Below are 18,661 nucleotides of genomic sequence, written 5' to 3' on the forward strand. Positions count from 1 at the left end.
TTGTATGTCGTATGATACTAATTAATGTCTTTGTGTCAGTTTATTGTTTAAAATGGTCCAGAAATGTGCATTTCATAAATGTAACACGTGACCTTTCTACGTCATTACGCAAAAACGTGAGGTCGCGCTGGCTCGTCACACAGCCGGAGGAAGAAGAGAATTTGTGGTTTAAAAGTGCATATTTTTTATTTTTCGTGTCAAAAATGGGATCGTTTAGAATCATTTGAAACTCCGTTGAAAAAAAACTGTTAAGTGTTGAGTTAAGTGTTAAGTGTTGGGGTCCATTAAAGTCCATTAAAATGAGAAAAATCCTGGAATGTTTTCCTCAAAAAATATAATTTCTTCATGACTGAACAAAGACATCAACATTTTGGATGACATGGTGGTTAGTAAATTATCTGTTTTTTTTTGTTTTTTTTTAGAAAATTGACTAATCCTTTAAGTTTTCCAGCCCTTACCAACCAAATGGGAATGTACTAAAATATATAATGCAAAACACATTTAATTAGTGCTTGTATTGTGTACAACCTCCGGTTTCATCTGAAACGCGGCTAATAAATGGATGACTTCAGATCTACACACATGGACTAAAAGCCACACAATGTGATTTCGATCTGTAAGTAAAATGATATTATGAATGAGAAGAGATATAAGAGCAGTGCATTAGTGATGTGTTGTAGTCAGATCCTCATTCCTGTGAAGGGTTAAGCAGCTCAGAGTTTTCTCTCATTTCCTGCTCATCTCCATCTGAACAAACAAACGACTGACCTGACAGTACACACTGGGCAAAAGCGAAAGGAGGGGGGCATTCGTGACAGGAATGAGAGCAAGAGGACACCCATGTGACCATGAAAAAGCTGCAGTGTGCAGACGGGTGGGGTGGGCTGTTAAGAGCCATGACTGCAGTTTCAGCACAACAATTCCAGGAAATGGAGGCCGACTGAAACACAGTACTCATTTCAGTCTATTCACTTTCATCACCACGTGACCTGTGGCCATTTTACTGTACTTCATTACTTAATTTACTGTATCTGCAGTACTGTGCGCACTGCAGCATGCATTAACAAATGTGCATTTCCTTAACACAGCTATTGGTTCATAATCAGCTTTCATTTTTAATGAATTATCCAGGAGTTTGACAAAGATGTAATACTCACAAACTTATTTTTTATTTGTTATCCAGAATGACATGACAATGCAACATTATTTCATACATAATATTAGATCATGGCGGCTCGTGACTGCTCTTCCGAGGGGCGCAAATTCAAAATATGTGTTGCGAGTGTCATGTGTGTTGGGAGTGTTTTCAAAATATGTGTTTGTTGCGTCATGTGAACCATGTGCATCACGTGTTTCGTCAAAATAAGTGCCTGCTGCACACGCGTCAAAACCGTTTATGATAAAAGAGATGCTCATGTTCACAAACGTATCTGGCAAACGTGAGCGTCTCTTTTATCATAAACCCTTTAGATGCGTCTGCAGCAGGCACTGAGACTAAATCTTACATTTAGTCAAAGGAAGGCGTAGTATAAAGGGTTGACTTGTTTCTATGGAATAATAAAATTGACGAGACATTGCCGTGTCTAATGCACACGCGAGCACTAGGCTTTCTTATATTATATAATAATTTTGTTTATGTGCAGGTTTGTTGGGTCTGCACGTGACGCATGCATCTTTAGGGACAGTGCACTTATAAATGTGTGAGAGGAGAGAAAGCTCTCATTTTTCATCTATACGCTGGCGGCAGTAAATATGACTTTGTAACCATAGCGACGTGACATCTCAACTATCAATGTGGTTAACCGCATACACGAGGACGCACAGCGTAGCTGCACCTGGTTCCAGTATTAGATGGTGCAACAGGCATAACATTTTTCACAAAGCCGGACGTAGTTAAGCCTGACGTAATGCTTACACCCAACTTTTATGTCTTGCTGGTGCAACTGGTCCCTGATCTTTTACAAGTTTAGTTTATTGTGCTCTTACTTTATATTAAAAGTCAAAGCATGTTTTATATAGCACATTTTATTCTACCGTCTTTAAGAGGTGGTTTCCTCAACAAGATTTAGATTAATCGAAGACTAGGCCTTATCCTGCTGAAAAAACAGCATACCAGCAAGACCACCATATGTTGTGTTTTGGTGCTGGTTTGCTGGTGACCTATGAATTATGCTGGTATGTGCTGTGTTTTTCAGCGGGGTAGTTATAAGGACATTTAAGCAGTTTTTACAAACAAAACTTACAAAAAAACTGATATATGCACTGATATATGTTTTAATAGTTTGCCTGCGCATTCAGATCTTAATGATTAATGGTAAACAAACTTGCTGTCCTCGAAGGGAGCTCTGCAGCTGAGCTTTGAACCTTCAGAGAGAGCGACCTGAGGCCAGGGCTCGAGCCCCAAGAACTAAACAGAGGAAGAAACAGAGCAATGAAGGAGGAGATGGGGAGGAGGAGGGATGCCAGAAAAATTGCAGCTGGACCCGGAGGTCTAAAGACTGCCTTATATGCACCCATAATGATGATTGACAGACCGGAATGTTTAGGCTCCTCTCGAACCTACGTTAAGAACCACAATAAGATAGGGCTGCCTAATGATTAGTCACGACTAATCGTTTGCAGAATAAAAGTTTTTGTTTATATTATTATTATTTACAGTAATGGCGCTTTTCCGTTGCATAGTACCCCACGGTTTAGTTTAGTTTGGGTCGGGTCAGCTCACCTCACTTTGGGGTGGTTAGCTTTTCCATCGAGTTAAGTATCACTTCGTAGTGGGAGGGATTATAGGCGTGTCGTTATATTTGCGCTGCATACTGCTGTGACATCATACAAGTGAGAGCGCCGTCGTATATTCCCATACATTTATTCATTTCTCAGTTTGCCACAAAATTAAAATTGACCACCACAAATAGATGTTTGCACATCGCGTTTATCACTACCTCTGTTTCATATGACAATTTCTGTTCAAACACCCGTGGCGTCATTTGACGGCGTTGAGCCTCATTTAAGTTGCATTAAAGCATATATTTGGACGTGCGCATCGTGAATGTTCTGCCACAAACTGCAGGAATGGAAAAAACCTGTTATGGTGTTCCTGATTCTCAACCTGTGGATGTTTTTATCGCTAAAAGGGAGTTTGGGAACTTAGCAGAGCATAGAAGACAAGTTTGCTTGAGACAGCGCAAGCTAGCACTAAAGGTAAAGCTAATCTTTACGTGACGATTCTCTCAGACTAATCAGTGATCTACAGTGTTTTCGCGTCACGTTTGGTATCAGCTCAGGCCGCTTGGAACCCCAACCGAGTTGGTACGAAAAAGTATTGGGTACCACGTTGTGCACCTAATGGAAAAGCTCCCAAAAGTAAGCTGACCCGACCCAAACTAAACCAAACAGTGGGGTACTATCACTATGCAATGGAAAAGCGCCATAAGTGTCTTAAAGGATTAGTCCATTTTCCTAAAAGAAAAATCCAGATAATTTAATCACCACCATGTCATCCAAAATGTTGATGTCTTTCTTTGTTCAGTCGAGAAGAAATTATGTTTTTTGAGGAAAACATTGCAGGATTTTTCTAATTTTAATGGACTTTAATAGAGCCCAACATTTAATACTTAAAGGCGGAGTCCACGATGTTTGAAAAACGGTTTGGAGAAGGAAACGGGCCGACTACCAAAACACACTTATAGCCAAATCAAATCAAATCAAATGCCGGGTTGCGTATGTGTGGGGTGGGTCTATCAACAGAAGGTCCAGATTCTATTGGGGTAGGGGCGTGTTTGTTAAATGTTGGGCTCTATTAAAGTCCATTAAAATGAGAAAAATCCTGCAATGTTTTCCTCAAAAAACACAATTTCTTCTCGACTGAACAAAGAAAGACATCAACATTTTGGATGACATGGTGGTGAGTAAATTATCTGGATTTTTTTTTTAAGAAAATGGAATATTACTTTAAATCCACAAACATATTTTTAAAAAATCACAAATTAATCCTAAAATCAGTAGAAATAAAAATAAAATTCCCTACAGTTCCAGAATCTAGATTATGAGTTGTAACACATACATTTTTAATCAAATACAAACATAGATAATATTTTTTTCAGAGGCATTTATGTGTGCTTGAAACGCTTTTACATAAAGTGATTTTCATGTGACATGAACTACTTTCGATAGCTCTTTAATTTTTTTCCCAGTCATAGCTGATCTCTGCTGCAGTTTTGGCCTAGATTGCTTCAAAGGACTTCTCTGGTTATCTGGGACAGACCACATCCAACAACAGTCACACAAAAAAAACAGACTGCCATTGATTTGAGTGGACCAGAAAAATACAGGGTTCTGGTACTATTCTAGCAATGTGATTAAAGCAACAAATATGCCTGCCTACATTTTATTTGTGACAACGTGACATGGATACAGCTTTGACTTCAAAAGTAAAATGCTTCAAAATTCATAGTAAGTGTTCTGTATGGCATCTGGATAGATTTTGGATTGCAATGACGTGTGAAATCAAGCGTTCACATACCTCTAGAGACATTTGTAAGTTAAATGAATGAAGAAAGACTCTTTAAATTCAAATCTGTTTCATAAAACCTGTTTGTTCAAAAGGTTGTGCACATTTTCACATTAAGGAACGCATATTTCAAGGCTTATTGTCTCTTTAGTATTTTAAGCAAGCAAGAAACCCATGAAACTGTTTCATCATACAGTTGAGCTCCGAGTTTCATCATACAGTCGATGTGCACTTGAGCTTTGAAGCGTTCTCTAGATGTTCAGCTCCCTTGCTGTTTAGCTCTCTCAGCTTTCAGCTCTGCCGGCTGACTCCAGACCTGTGAAATTACATGAGCTGTGCTTTAGCTCCAGGGCCTCGGGGGTGAATGGGAGGTGTGGGCATCAGAGGAAAACCACCTGCTCCTCAACGACCCATCGCAGCCCATTCAACCCTGATCACAGCACATCTATTAGACTGTAAAGCTTTCAGAATCTTGTGAAGAGTTTCATATAATCCCTCTTCTTTGTTTCAGCCTCACCTCCATATTTTCTTTCTTTTCTCTACTGTGCATTTATCCTGTTTCTCCCCGAGGGCTTGTTAAGACATCGCCCAGGTCTGAAACGAAGGTGGAGCCGAGGGTACGGATTGTTTGGAGCGGTCGGTTGTGGGGACACAGAAGCGAAGCCCGCAGGCTATTTCTCTGTGGATATTGTAAACCTTCACAGGAGGGATTATGAAGAAGAAAGACGTTGAATGGAAGAGACGAGCCTCGTATAGAAAGACGCAAATAGTATTTATACCACTTGTCATCGTTTTGGTGATATTAATGTGCGTGTACTTTCACTTACTTTTGTCTATTCCCTGGGACAGTTACGCATCACTCCCTTTACTCTAACGTATTTGTGTCTCTTTATGCTTATGCCGAGTAAACATCTTTAACTATTTTTTTAAGCATGCTTTATTGTTTGATGTTGGAGAGGTTTTCTGCTATATGCATCTTTGTGGCATTACAGCACTTTATTGAATACAGTAGGTTTGTTAAACAAATGTATTTTGAAAGTAAAAATAGTTCAAGTTAAAATAGTAAGTGTATTATTAACTGGCTGCAGGTCTATAACCACTAGACTGTTTTATATATTTTCACATTTGGTTTCCTCTCATCTACACATTCTCACCTGACCAGGCCTCATTTATCCACACACACATGCTAAGATTTGTCCACACAGATTTTGTGGTTGAGTTTTTGTGTAGTCTATTACAGGACCGGACAGACGGATCGGGCAGCATGGTACAGATGTTCATAGACAGAAACATCCAGAGGGGTTTAAACACGAAGCCCATATGAACCAGGTGCTGGGGTGAGTGGATTGTTTTCAGTGTAACGTAGCAACACCGCTAAGAGACGGAAGTCAAACAGCCCGAGAGACATTTATCCAGCCAGCAGATCCCACGCAACCACAGGAACATGACAAACCATTTGAAGATTGAAATGTTTGAAGATCAAGAAAGTAATAAATGTGTGTCTGCACTGTTAAAAATTTCTGTAAAAAATAACAGTATTACTGGCAGCTGTTTTCCAGTAACTTACTGTAGAATAATATTTATGTTATTTACTGGAAACAGTTCGTGCAAAGTTAAATGAACATTAAACATTAACAAGTCTTAATCTTTACGCACTGCAAAAAAAACTTTTCTTAGTATTTTTGTCTTGTTTTCAGTAAAAATATCTTAAAATTCTTAAATTAAGATGCTTTTTCTTGATGAGCAAAACGACTCAAGAAAATAAGTCTACTTTTTGGACCAAAAATATCAAATTTAAGTGATTTTGTGCATAAAACAATTAAGCCAAAAAATCTGCCAATGGGGTAAGGGAGAAAATCTTGAACATTTTTCTTAAACACTAATTTCAATGATATTTTTGGTCTAAAAACTAGACTTATTTTCTTGGGTCGTTTTTTTTTTTAAAACTTTGTTTTGCATGTAAATCTTTTTTAAGTTTTGGCTTAAAAAAGTTGACATAACTTATAAATTCAAGTTGAAATTGTTTAACTTAACTTTCATTTAAAATGAAAAAAAAATGTGTTGATTTGACAAAAATGCTGCGAATTTTTTACATTGCATGTTAAAGTGCCTATATTATGAAAAACTCACTTTTTCTGGGTTTTGTGCTGTTCTTTTGTGTCTCTGTTGCTTCCACACACATACAAACTTGGAAAAAAATCCATCCATGCTGTTTTGAGTGAGATCCAGGTTTCTGAAGGTCCTCTGCCTTGAGTCTCAGATTGCACAGTTTCAAACTTAGCTCCATTGTGACGTAACTAGCCTTGTCGTCACATTCCGTTAGAATTTTCCGGCCCACCACCCCACTCGCAGGTCTCCACCCACCAGGTAGCTAGACAGCACAGAGCAGTCACTTCGCTGATATCCTCTATACTGTTATCATGTCTCACGGAAATAACAGCGCTATTTGGATATTATGGATTATACTCCCCCTAATTTTAATTTTAAAAAAGTTTTATCGCATGTTTATTGGAACCTAAAGTGTAATCTCATATACAGTTTGTTACAACGTAAATAGTCCTCAGATTGTAGGCAATATTATGCTAGTTAGTTTGCAGCGTGGTTTGTCCTACAAAGCCAGTGACCAGCTACCATAGTTTTCGAAAGGAAAAAAAATTATCTGCTTTAGTTTACAATTCTACATGAACTTACTAAGTAATAGTGTTTTGCCAAACTAACCAAGTCCAGGCCTTGACCCGGCTTTTCCAACAAGGCTAACGTACCCCCAAGTCTCTTATCACTTGCCCAAGATACAGCAGACCTCCCGCTAGCAATTAGCATACTGTCCACAAGCAGTATACATCCCCCGACGGGTCTTAATTACTGTAATTTGCGAAAATAATGCGTTTGAAAATGTTTTATAACGGGAATATGTTATCATTGTCCAGGGAAAACGAGTGTATTGTTGAGACTGCTACATCACAATTGTGTAATCTGGTAGATGCCATTTTAAGTAATCAAAAATCCGCACAGAAATTTTGTATCGACGCATCCTTAGAAATAATGATTTGCAATGGTTAACGTAGAAATTTGGTTCCAACCATGGATTAAAGGGGACATATCATGAAAATCAGACTTCTTCCATGTTTAAGTGAAATAATTGGGTCCCCAGTGCTTCTTTCAACCTAGAAAATGTGAAAAAAAAAACACCAAGTAAACCATTCTCTGCAAGCATGTGAAAATATAGGTAATTGAAATTTGGCTCCCCTTGTGATGTCGGAAGGGATAATACCGCCCCTTAATCTGCACTATCCAACAACGGCACTGCCATTTAGTGCAGAGATCAGCTCATTTGCATTTAACAGAACACACCCAAAATGGCACATTTTTGCTCACACCTACAAAGTGGCAATTTTAACATGTTATAACAAATTATCTTTATGGGATTTTGAGCTAAAACTTTAGATACTTACTCTGGGGACACCAAAGTTTTATTGGACATCTAAAAAAAAAGATCTTGTGAAATGTCCCCTTTAAAAGTACCCTGCATTTTTATAGTGTGTGATGTATGAAACCAAACACAACACATATTTAATGTACAACACTATCATTGTAAGGATAAAATCAACATTAAACATTACATTAAAATGTGGATACCATTAAAACTATACAATTAAACAAAAGTCTAATTTTAGCCAGCCGATGGTAGCAGAGGATTGCACTGACATAATAAATCACCAGAAAGCATTTGCAGTAGGGAAACAAAACACCTTTTGTACAGCTTGACTTTTGACTATAAGTGAACATGGAAAATCTGTAAGTCTCTGAAGAAACGGCCCTCACGATACAATTACAGTCTGTCATTTACAGAGTATTTGACTCCGGTTCCAAGACAGGCCCCTGAAATCGCTTCCATGTGTGAGAGTTGAACAGAGAGGCAGATCTCTGCGGGTTTACTTTGTCTGAAAGCTCTTGGCAGCCTGGTGAAGATTCCTGAAAGCCAGTGCAAGATGGCGTCACCGTGAGTCAGAAGCACTCGGGCGCCCTGGACGAACTTCCTGCTGGAAGTCTGAGCGTTAGATCTCAGGTTTCTCCAGCCAGGATATGAGTCAGACTTTATTCACCCATCCATCTGAGGCCGGGATCCACCTCTTCTCGCTTTCCAGCTGCCAGGGAGCACAGACCCACTGCTGCAACTTTCATTTCTCCACTCAATTATTTAATAAAGGAGTGGCCGAACTTCAAACGCAGGCGCCTAGGATGAAGTCATTCTCATTTTTTCATCCCGTCTCAATTGCTGTCTTAAAAGCCTTGGAGACTTTACCAGAACCGGAGACTTTATCTCATAATGAAAAAGTGATGCATCCCTCTATACAGTATACTTATTTGTGTACAAGGTTTCATAATACACTGTATTGTGAAAGACACACAAACAGTGCTGTTTAAAGACATCATGCAACAACTACAATTTTATAATGTTATGAGATTAATGTTTAAAATATAATAATATGAACAGAGAAATCATAATATGTGATTATATTTGTCATCTTAGCCAGGATGAAAGACATCTCAGCAAGCGATTTTGCATTTGAAAGACATCCAATAGCCGTCCAGATGTCTAGGCTAAAATACATTTGGGCTGTCAGTGAAAAATTAAATAGACGCCCAAAAATAAATTAAATTAAATTAAAAATAAATAAAACCAAACATTGTTAGCACTGTTGACTTTGCTTACATGATGGAATAGCATACATCTCACAAGTAATGTATAGGCATGTAACCAAATTCAAGATTATTTCAGCTAGAAGTGGGTTACTCATAGTCTGATCTCAGGTCTGTACTCAGGGTTCCCACACTTTAGTTAACTTCAAATTTAAGGACCTTTCAAGGACTTTCCAGGTCCAATTCCCTCAAATTCAAGAACTAAATGTGGGACACATTTCAAGTGAGAGTGAGGTTACATCGTGTTAACTTTTAAGATTCATTGTTACAGTTCCCTTTCGAGGGAACTCGCGCTGCGTCACTGCAATGACACTGCGAGGACGCCTCCAGGGGTAAGTGCGTCTGAATGTGTATATCAAATTCAACCAATGGTGTGGCTTAACGACAAAGACAGGGTGATGCAGAGGCCAGGAAGTATATCGCTATCTGAAATATTGCCAAAGACGGCGTTACAGGGACGCAGGAAGTATTGCAAGGGAGAGGCAGCGTCTCATTCCCTTCTCAGGGAACAACAGTTACATACGTAACCCAAGATGTTTTCATGTGTCAAACACAACTATGCAAAAAAGCATTTTGGTATGAATCAACATTCGCATACATAAGATATGAGCCTTTAAAGCGAACAGTTTAGCACGTGTGCTTAAAAGTCTAGAATGTTTATGATATTATTCTACACTACACAGGGAATAATATGGAGTTTTTTTTTTCAGAAAACTTCTTGCATAAAATAGATTTTAGCACTTTTAATGACCTGTATCTATGTATGTATATTTTCAAAAACTTCCCAGAGCCTTGAATTCTTTCCCACCAGATTCACAAACTTTCAAAGATTTCAAGGACCCATGGGAACACTGTGTACTGTAGTTAACCTAGATGGTTATTGCATGCTGGGATACTTTTCTATTGTGGTATATTACAGTTTTTACATAAAGATCGGTACCACTGATGAATATATCACAGGCAGTGGGTGACTTGCAAAGTATTGTATTTAGCCCATCGTGTGTGTGGCTACTCATGTCAAAATATGTGTTCGGTGCGTCATGTGAACCTATATACATCATGTGTCATGTCAAAATAAGTGTCTGCTGCAGATGCTTCGAAGGGGTTTATGACAAAAGAGACGCTCGCGTTGGCCAGATACTCGCAAAAACTTCATGTGTAATCAGAGTTTAGTGTAAGGTTAACCCGGATTTCCACCGACTGCGGAGCGGCTGCAGATCAGCTCCGCTGCGTTACGTCTCCGCACTCTGCCGTCCGTCAATACCCACCAGTTCCGTTTTTGTTGCAGAGCGGCTGCGTGCTGAAGTGACGAGGACTCATGAGGTCTCGCAAATTCACGTGATGATCGCGCGATACCTAGTTCTGTCTCTGCCCATTATGCCGTTGAATTATGACGTTTTTACAAACCAGCCCAGATCACAACACGAGATCTCGCGTAGACAGAGCAGTACATCAAATCCATCCAAAATTCAAAAAATAAGAAGGCTGCTAAAACATTTATATATGATCTATCTTTAATGTATTTATTTGAAACTCCCCCTGGCTCTGTTCCTGTCTATTATTTGTTGCTTTATTTGTGTGTGTTTGTAATGTTTGTATTGAAAAGATTTAATAAAAAAAAACACGAGTTCTCGTGAATTCAGGTATGATCACGCGATAAAGTCATGGCTCCGCCCTGCGGAGCTGTCCGGCATCCGTCAAAAATAGAAGCTCTGCGTATTTGTGCCGGAGGGCTGCGTATGGCCGGAGCTGTGACGGATTCAGAGCGCAGTCAGTGGAAATACACACATTGACTTGAATGGAAACCAATTGACTCCGCCACCGTTCCGCAACGGATCCGCAGCCGTTCCGCAGTCAGTGGAAATCTGAGGTTAGTGTCTTGGCACGCAGGCACGTATTTTGACATGACGCATGATGCAAAAAAGTTCACATGATGCACCAAACACCTATTTAGACATGACGAGCCACACATGACACTCCGAAAACATCAAATTCGCGCTCCTTGGAAGAAAAGTCACCGGTCGCCTAAATGTAAATATATGACAAACACTCAGGTTGTCCTACATACTGTTTCACGTTTTTAACATATCTAAAGAAAATAAAAAATTCTGCTCTTGGATATCCAGTTTACTAGCTACTAAATACTTCAAACAAGACAAAACAAAAAGATTTGATTATTTTTTCCTCAAAAGCACTTAACCTGGTCGGAGCAGACGCACTCTAAGTGACCCAAGTTCGAATGCCGGCTTGGGGTCCTTTGCTGATCACACACCACTTTCCTGTCGTCTCCCTAAATACTATCTATCAAATAAAGGCAAAAAATGGCCCAAACATGCACCTAACCTGGTAAACATGAATGACTTTGACACGTTATCTTGTGTGTTAAATTGGTCCAGTTTGATTAAAAGCAACACCAAATAAGCAACTGCAGTTGGTTTCCAAACATCACGTCATCAGAACCTGGCACCGGTCACATGCAGCAGATGGCAGAATAAATTAAATGTATCTAATGAACCAAGACTGGCACGTTGGCATCAGCTGCCAGTTTTACTGTATCTGCAATTGGCTTTTATTTAAACAGTGAATTTTCCATGGATTAAGCCAGATCCATAGCAACAGCGTGCCATTCACACGCAGCAATCCCTGCGGTTTCAACAAAAGAAACGAAAAGAAAAAAAATGGCCACAGAGGGACCCGTGGCTATTCTGAGGCGGTCGTGTGACAAGGGTTCACATTGACACGGTTTGCTAAATTAAGCGCTGCAGTCGCTCAGAGGGGGAAGTTCGTCTCGCTCGCTATTCTTCGGCTCTACGGTGTCATTGTTCAGACAGGAAACGACACAGAGATGTAGTCACGTATTAGACGACACACTATTTTAAGTAGGTTAAGGGCACAAAGCACACCACTCATTAAACCACCCTGTTCAAGTAAACTCAAGTTAAATACTGAGAAATCCTCTCGGCAGTATTATAATATTTTCTGTAAGTACATCGTGGGCCCAATGCACATGTTTGCATGCTCTGTCCTCTAAGATGCACATGAATGAGGTTTATCTACAGATGATGTCACAAAATGTTTGACATTGAGGAATACAAATCTGATCAATGCCTGTGTTTGACCTCAGAAGGGAAGTACAATCGTGTGTACAGGCCAGTTCTTTTTTTTCAACATAATGGAGCTCTTGGTTGTTTTGTAACATTGCTTCATAAATACATCAGAAACAGATGTGAGTTCTCAAGAGACTTCAACAAAAGTCGTTGCATTTAATCTCAATGCTGTCTAAGAAAAACATTTGAGATTTTTTGTGATTTTTCTTTCCTATGGGGAGACATCCACCCCCCTCTTTATTCTGGGCAACAATTGACACCATTTAAAAAAGGAAAAGTCAAATCCTGTTTCCTCCGGCTAACAGCTTCATTCAGTCATTCAACCTCTCTCTCTCATTTGCTCTCTCTCTCGGCTTGTTTTCAAGTGAGTCACAAAGAATGGTTGCACGCGCACACACACACACAAACCCCTCAGCTTTAATTCCAGGAAGCAGCTGGAGCACATGATGATGATAGCTTATATCTCGCCTGTGAATCACACCTCTGTTTTGACTCCTGCTTTTTCTGTCCTCAGATTCAGGCACGGCTGCGTCTCCAGAGGGCCGGGGTGGGGTGTGGTGGTGGGTGACGGGGTTGTGAAGGGGAAGGGTGGTGGTGGTGGTTTATTACACGGCTGCGGGGGGATCAGATGAGATTCGGACAGGTCCAGACTCAACACCCGCGCATGCTTATTGTACTGCAGCTGTGCTTTAACACAGATGGCAGAGAAAGAGACTGTGATTACAATACAATTATAGCTTCTCACTGTACACTGATTGTATTTAACAATACGAGAAGTAGCAGACATTATTTCGTGGTTTTAAACTGTAATTTTGATCTATCAATCGAATGTTGTTTAACAAAGGGTGGGAAGAATAAAACCGAATAAAACAAAATGAATAAAAAAGCTAAAAATGCACTTTAGGATCTGTAAACAAAATACATTGTGGTGTCTTTTGCACACAAACAGAAATTTCACATTGTGCACATACAATACATTGCATACATGTAGTTTTTTGTTTTAATACTACTTTACTTTACTATTAATTTACTCATTTAATTCACTTCTTGATGTTTACCTAAATAGTAACACTTTACAAAATTTTATTTTAACACTTTACAATAAGGTTGCATTTTTTAACATCAGTTAATATAAAATATCCTAAAATAAACAATAGTATTGGCATTAACATTAACTCATTTTAATAAACTACAGACGGTTTCAGCAGTAACAACATAAACAAGTGGCTTTCGTGGTCAACACGTAACTTCCGGTAAACTCCGCTAAGAATTAATAACAACAAAGTACTTTAAACGTAGTTTATTTATATAACAAGCAAAATCCTTAGATTACCTAGGAAACCAAAACATTCGTTATTTTCGACGACGAGGTATTTGTTCATGAGATCAGTTTAGCAACTAGTCAGATCATTAAAAAAACTGAAACCAGAAGTAAAGTTTGGACCAAACGCATGTGCGTCCAATGAAACTGTATATTGCTCATTGTTTGTTTGTGTTAGCTAATGCATTTACTTGTTAACAAATTCAAACTTATTGTAAAGTGTTACAAAATGAAACAATTGAAGGTCCAGTGTGTTTTTTAGCAGTATCTAGTGGTGAGATATGGAGCCAGAATGATCTCAATAATAATTCACACAAAAACATGGTGCACACATGCGTAGCCCACCAAGAGCGCAGCACTCAAGGAGTTCAGCCTTGCACACCTTTTACGCAATCTGGCTTAATTAAAACAGAAATGAAGCTTAACACATCATCAATCAAGCATGGCGAACGAAGAGTGGGATACATGTTTAAGTATTGTATTGTTTTATAAAGTAATATTGCTAAAATAACACACATTTCCGTTTGTAGTTAAGCCAGATTGCGCAAAAGGTGTGCAAAAGCTGAGTTTCTTGAGGGCTGCGCTCTTGGCGGGTTATGATTGGTTGAATGGTGAGCTCGCATCTGATCAGCTAAAGAGTACGAGTGACCCACATTGGAGAAGCGCGCTACCAGGAAAGTCTTAAAAAACACAAACACGAAAACAAGGCGATTCACACATGAAAAAGACGGTTCGCATATTAACAGTAACGATAAACTTTTCGCACACAGTTAAACATTTGTGTTTTTAGTTTGTGAAACGTATTTTATGAATATTTATTTTTATTTTGTGCATGTGAATCATTTTTTGTGAATATATAAATATATATTTTGTGCCGGTGAATTAGGTTTCATGCATGTAAATTTGGCTTCGCGTGTGTGCATTGTTTTTTGCGTGAATTATTATTGAGATCATTCTGGCTCCATAGTGAGATTGCAAATTGCAACCAACACTTCAGTCCACAGCTCACCACTTAATTAAAAAAACATACACAACGTAGGGACGACACGCGCACTGTAGGGTTACTGTAGAAACATGGCGGTGACTTCCATGTAAGGGGACCCGCAGTGTATGTAGATAAAAACGGCTCATTCTAAGGTAATAAAACAATACAGTTCCTAACGTAAGGTCTTTAAACACTACTGATAATATAGTTATGTATATTATATTGCATTTCTGTCAAGAGATCCTCCAAAAAGTCCCACATTGCACCTTTAACCCTTATGTGTTGTTGGGGCCAGTCTTAATTTGGCCATAACTTTTTCTGTGTTTCAGCAAATGGAATGATTTTTGGTGACAAATCTTATATTTACACATATTTTAATAAAATGCTTTGAAATTTAAAAAAAAACTAAACAATATACCGTGGACAAATTTACTACACTTTCGTGTTGTTAGTGGCCAAAAATGGCCACTAAATTAAACTGCTGTTAAAATGTATCAGATGAATTTTTTCACCAACTTTTTGCATAAATCTGTTAATCAACCTCAGTACTGAACAAAACTTCCAAATGTTTATAAAAAATTCATGATTTTAACTCTTTAATTGCCAAGTTTGTAAGTGGTGTCACTGATTTAGGAACAAACCCACAAAATTACAGATTTTCAATATAAAAAGTGATTGTGGACTGGACTTTCTTTTACCTTTTTCACAGTCTTGGGCATGTAAAAAATTAGTAAAAATATTGGCTTTGATGCATTTTTAGTTTTTGTGCATCATCATATTTTTTTCTCCCTCATCTATGGTTTGTGGCCATTTTTGCCCCATTGACTTCCATTATAACCAAATTTTAATTGCAGAGCCATGACACCTTATTATCATGCATTTTTGACTTTGTGGTTTTTCCTTTTGCAAAGAGGTAAAATTTGTCATTTTTACTGTTGATCGCCACGTGGCACCATTAACCCTTTAATAGGCCTGTGCAAAAAACAGAGCTTAAATTCTGGCTTGTACACAGAGTTAAATGCAAAAGGAAAAACCACCAACAATCAAGAATGCATGATTATATGGTGTCAAAAAACGTGGTTATAATGAAAGTGGCCACTAACAACTCGAAAGGGAAGTGAATTTGAACAATGCGCAAGTGTTAAAGTTACAGCAAATCAACTTGCATTTTTCATGAGAATATTTAACTTTTGTAACACGTCTGTAAAAGTAGGACGTCTGGTAGCACACATCAATGCACACACACAGACTGATGTAGAACACACACTCGACGGGCAGCTTTGATTTAGAGCTCTAGTGAGGGGGTTTAAAGGGGATTTCTGTATGGTGGGGGCTAACGCAGGGGAAATGCGATCGGTCGACGGCCTTACACTGGAATGGCGGAAATCCTGCTGTGATTGTGTTGTGTTTGCTCATGCACACAGAGAGCTTTCAGCTCAGGAATGTGACCTACATTCTCTTTATGAGGCCGAGCTACAGAAAACACACACATGCGGTTATCACATTTACATCAAACACAGACAAAACTAAAGTGTTTCATTCGGTGAAAAATGATCATGAGCTTCAATTGTTAACTTTAATAAAACTATTGTATTGGTATTAAAGTTGCGCCAGACACAACCGACCATAGTGAATTTTAGGGCGGGGTTACCTGCATGGTCAAAAAACAGATGTGGGATCAGAATGAAATAGTTTGGACTTGAAAGCACACAGTATTTTTGCATAAACCTGTAGGATGATTATGGAAAGTCTGGAGGTAGGAAAGGGTTAACGGTGAGGGAGGGTGGGCCGACTGCTGACTCACAGCATTAACAGATCTTTCAGACCCCAACCCTTCAGATTCAAGGGGCAGTCGGTGCGATTTTCCAGGAACAACACAAGAACAAAAATACTCTGGAGTTCAGTGAACCTGTGCGCACACACAACACAAACTCACAAATCAACACACACCCATCACGGCTCCTTAACTAAAAGTCCATGGTTCCTGCCTGGTTCCGATCACATAGAAAAGAATCAACAAAGCTCTCCTTCAAAGTCAATATGTGAATGTACAGTATAATAATCAGCCTGATCTCACGAATGTTCGTGTTATAGTCTAGCTTTCATTGTCACGGATCTCTGCATTTTTCCGTGACCGTACCACAAACTTTCTTTTCTGGGTCAGTTTCATGTATTGGTATTGTCTTATTTTTTTTCCATTTTTGCTTGGGCTTGTGATTCGAACGACTTTCTGTTACATAAAATGACATCCTAACCCAAACCCAACTCTAACTCTAACGTCAGGAGACAATTGTTTAAAAATCCGGAAAAAAATAGTATAAACCAACAGTTAAAGTGAGATCCTAAGTCAAACCCCAAATCCAACCCCAAACTCAACCGACAATGGTTTAAAAATAGGAAAAACAATTGAGTAACCAATACGTGAAACTGACACGGAAAAGGAAGTCCGTGGTACGGACACGGAAAAATGCGGACAAAGATAAATGAGCAAAATATTCCATGCCTATACCACAGAAATTTGTGAGATCAGGTTGATTATAATGTAGGTTATACGTAGGATTGTAGGTTGTTTTTACATGGTCATCTTCTTTGATAATGCAGACATGCACTAATGCCCATACACTTAAGAGTCAGTGGATTTGTCTTCTTCTTACATCCCCCCATACCTTCCCTTCTCCATCTCTTCTTAATCCTATTATCCTGAAATGTGTGTCTCTACAGTTGTCATCCATTAGCATTGTGAGGTCTGTAAAATCCTCCTAAATACTGTAAACCACCACTGTAGTCCAGTTAACACAAGTGACATGCACTTTTACAATCACAAACAGTATGCATACTATGTTTACCTGTGACTGCACTGCTGAATTGGTACAGAATGTTCCAGCATATTTCATATGCGACCGCAGGCGTTGCAGTCAACATGCGTGTTCATTCCAGTCATGTTTGAGCATCTCCACGTGTCATGCCACACACACCCACATGATGATGTAAGTGCTGTTCACACAGCCAAAATCATACATTCAATCACAACTACAAACACTCTGATGATTGAGTAACAATGTACTGTCATCTGTCAAAGTAATGTCTGACGTGAAAGAAACAACATCCTGACTTTCATCCGCTGATGGTGGCATCGCTAAAAACACTGAAAGCAAAAACAGCTACAGAAACAATACACTTGTACATACTGTAAATAAAACGAAGGGGAAAAACTTCCGGTATACTTTGTTGTGGATGATGTAGTCAAACCTTACAGAAATTTGGCAGTAACACTTTACTTGAAGGGGTGTGCATAAGACTGACATGACACCTTCATAATCATGACATGACACTTGCATGAACATAAAGGAGCTTTTATGACAACTGTCATTAAGTGTCATTTGTTTATCATTTGTCAAATATGTCTTTGTTATGACGACTTGATATGAAGAGTTTCGTTGCAAAACGAGATAACAGTTTTTAACATTTTTGTCAAAACATGTTTATTATTATGTTATCATGTTATTATTTTGATTTATGGTGCTACTTAGCTGTATTTCTTAAGTTATGAAGGTTTAAATCAAAACAAACCAACTGCAGTTGAATTGATATTAATTGGAATGCACAACCAAAAAACGAGATTTCTGAAAAAAACTCGTTTTGCAAGAAACTCTTCTTATAAAACAATACATTATACAACTTCTCATAAATCTGGCATAAACATGACATAGCAGAATAATTATCAAACTTAAGAAACAACCTAGCTTTATGGGTTAACATTACATTAAACTGTCATTTAAATATCATTAAGTTTTAATACTCCGTCAAATAATTTGTACGTCAAATTATATTTGTACTACTGTAGTTGAGGTCAAGAAAAATATTTGTGATGCTGTTATAAAACTATTTGACAGATTATTAAAACTTAATGACATTTTAATGACAAATTTAATTTGTATCACTGTTAAAAAGTGGTCAGTTATGATGTCTTGGTAATGTCAAGTTGTCATGACAAGTTATAATCTATTAGTTAATGTCAAGTTGTTATAACAAAGACATCT

General features: G+C 38.5%; 1 long non-coding RNA gene across 3 annotated transcripts in view; it reads right to left on the minus strand.

Annotated features, from left to right (window-relative positions):
- The window catches only part of LOC135786707 (uncharacterized), a 113,652-nt gene that overhangs the window by 11,652 nt on the left and 83,339 nt on the right, over window positions 1-18,661 (minus strand). Inside the window, exon 3 of one of the 3 annotated variants that reach the window (XR_010546984.2) lies at window positions 12,378-13,002. The exons of the other annotated variants lie outside the window; for them this stretch is intronic. This is a non-coding gene — a long non-coding RNA (uncharacterized lncRNA). Of the gene's footprint in view, window positions 1-12,377; window positions 13,003-18,661 lie in introns of those variants that run through there. 3 annotated transcript variants of the gene reach the window in all.

Source organism: Paramisgurnus dabryanus, chromosome 20, assembly GCF_030506205.2.
Source record: "Paramisgurnus dabryanus chromosome 20, PD_genome_1.1, whole genome shotgun sequence".
NCBI classification, from domain to species: Eukaryota; Metazoa; Chordata; class Actinopteri; order Cypriniformes; family Cobitidae; genus Paramisgurnus; species Paramisgurnus dabryanus.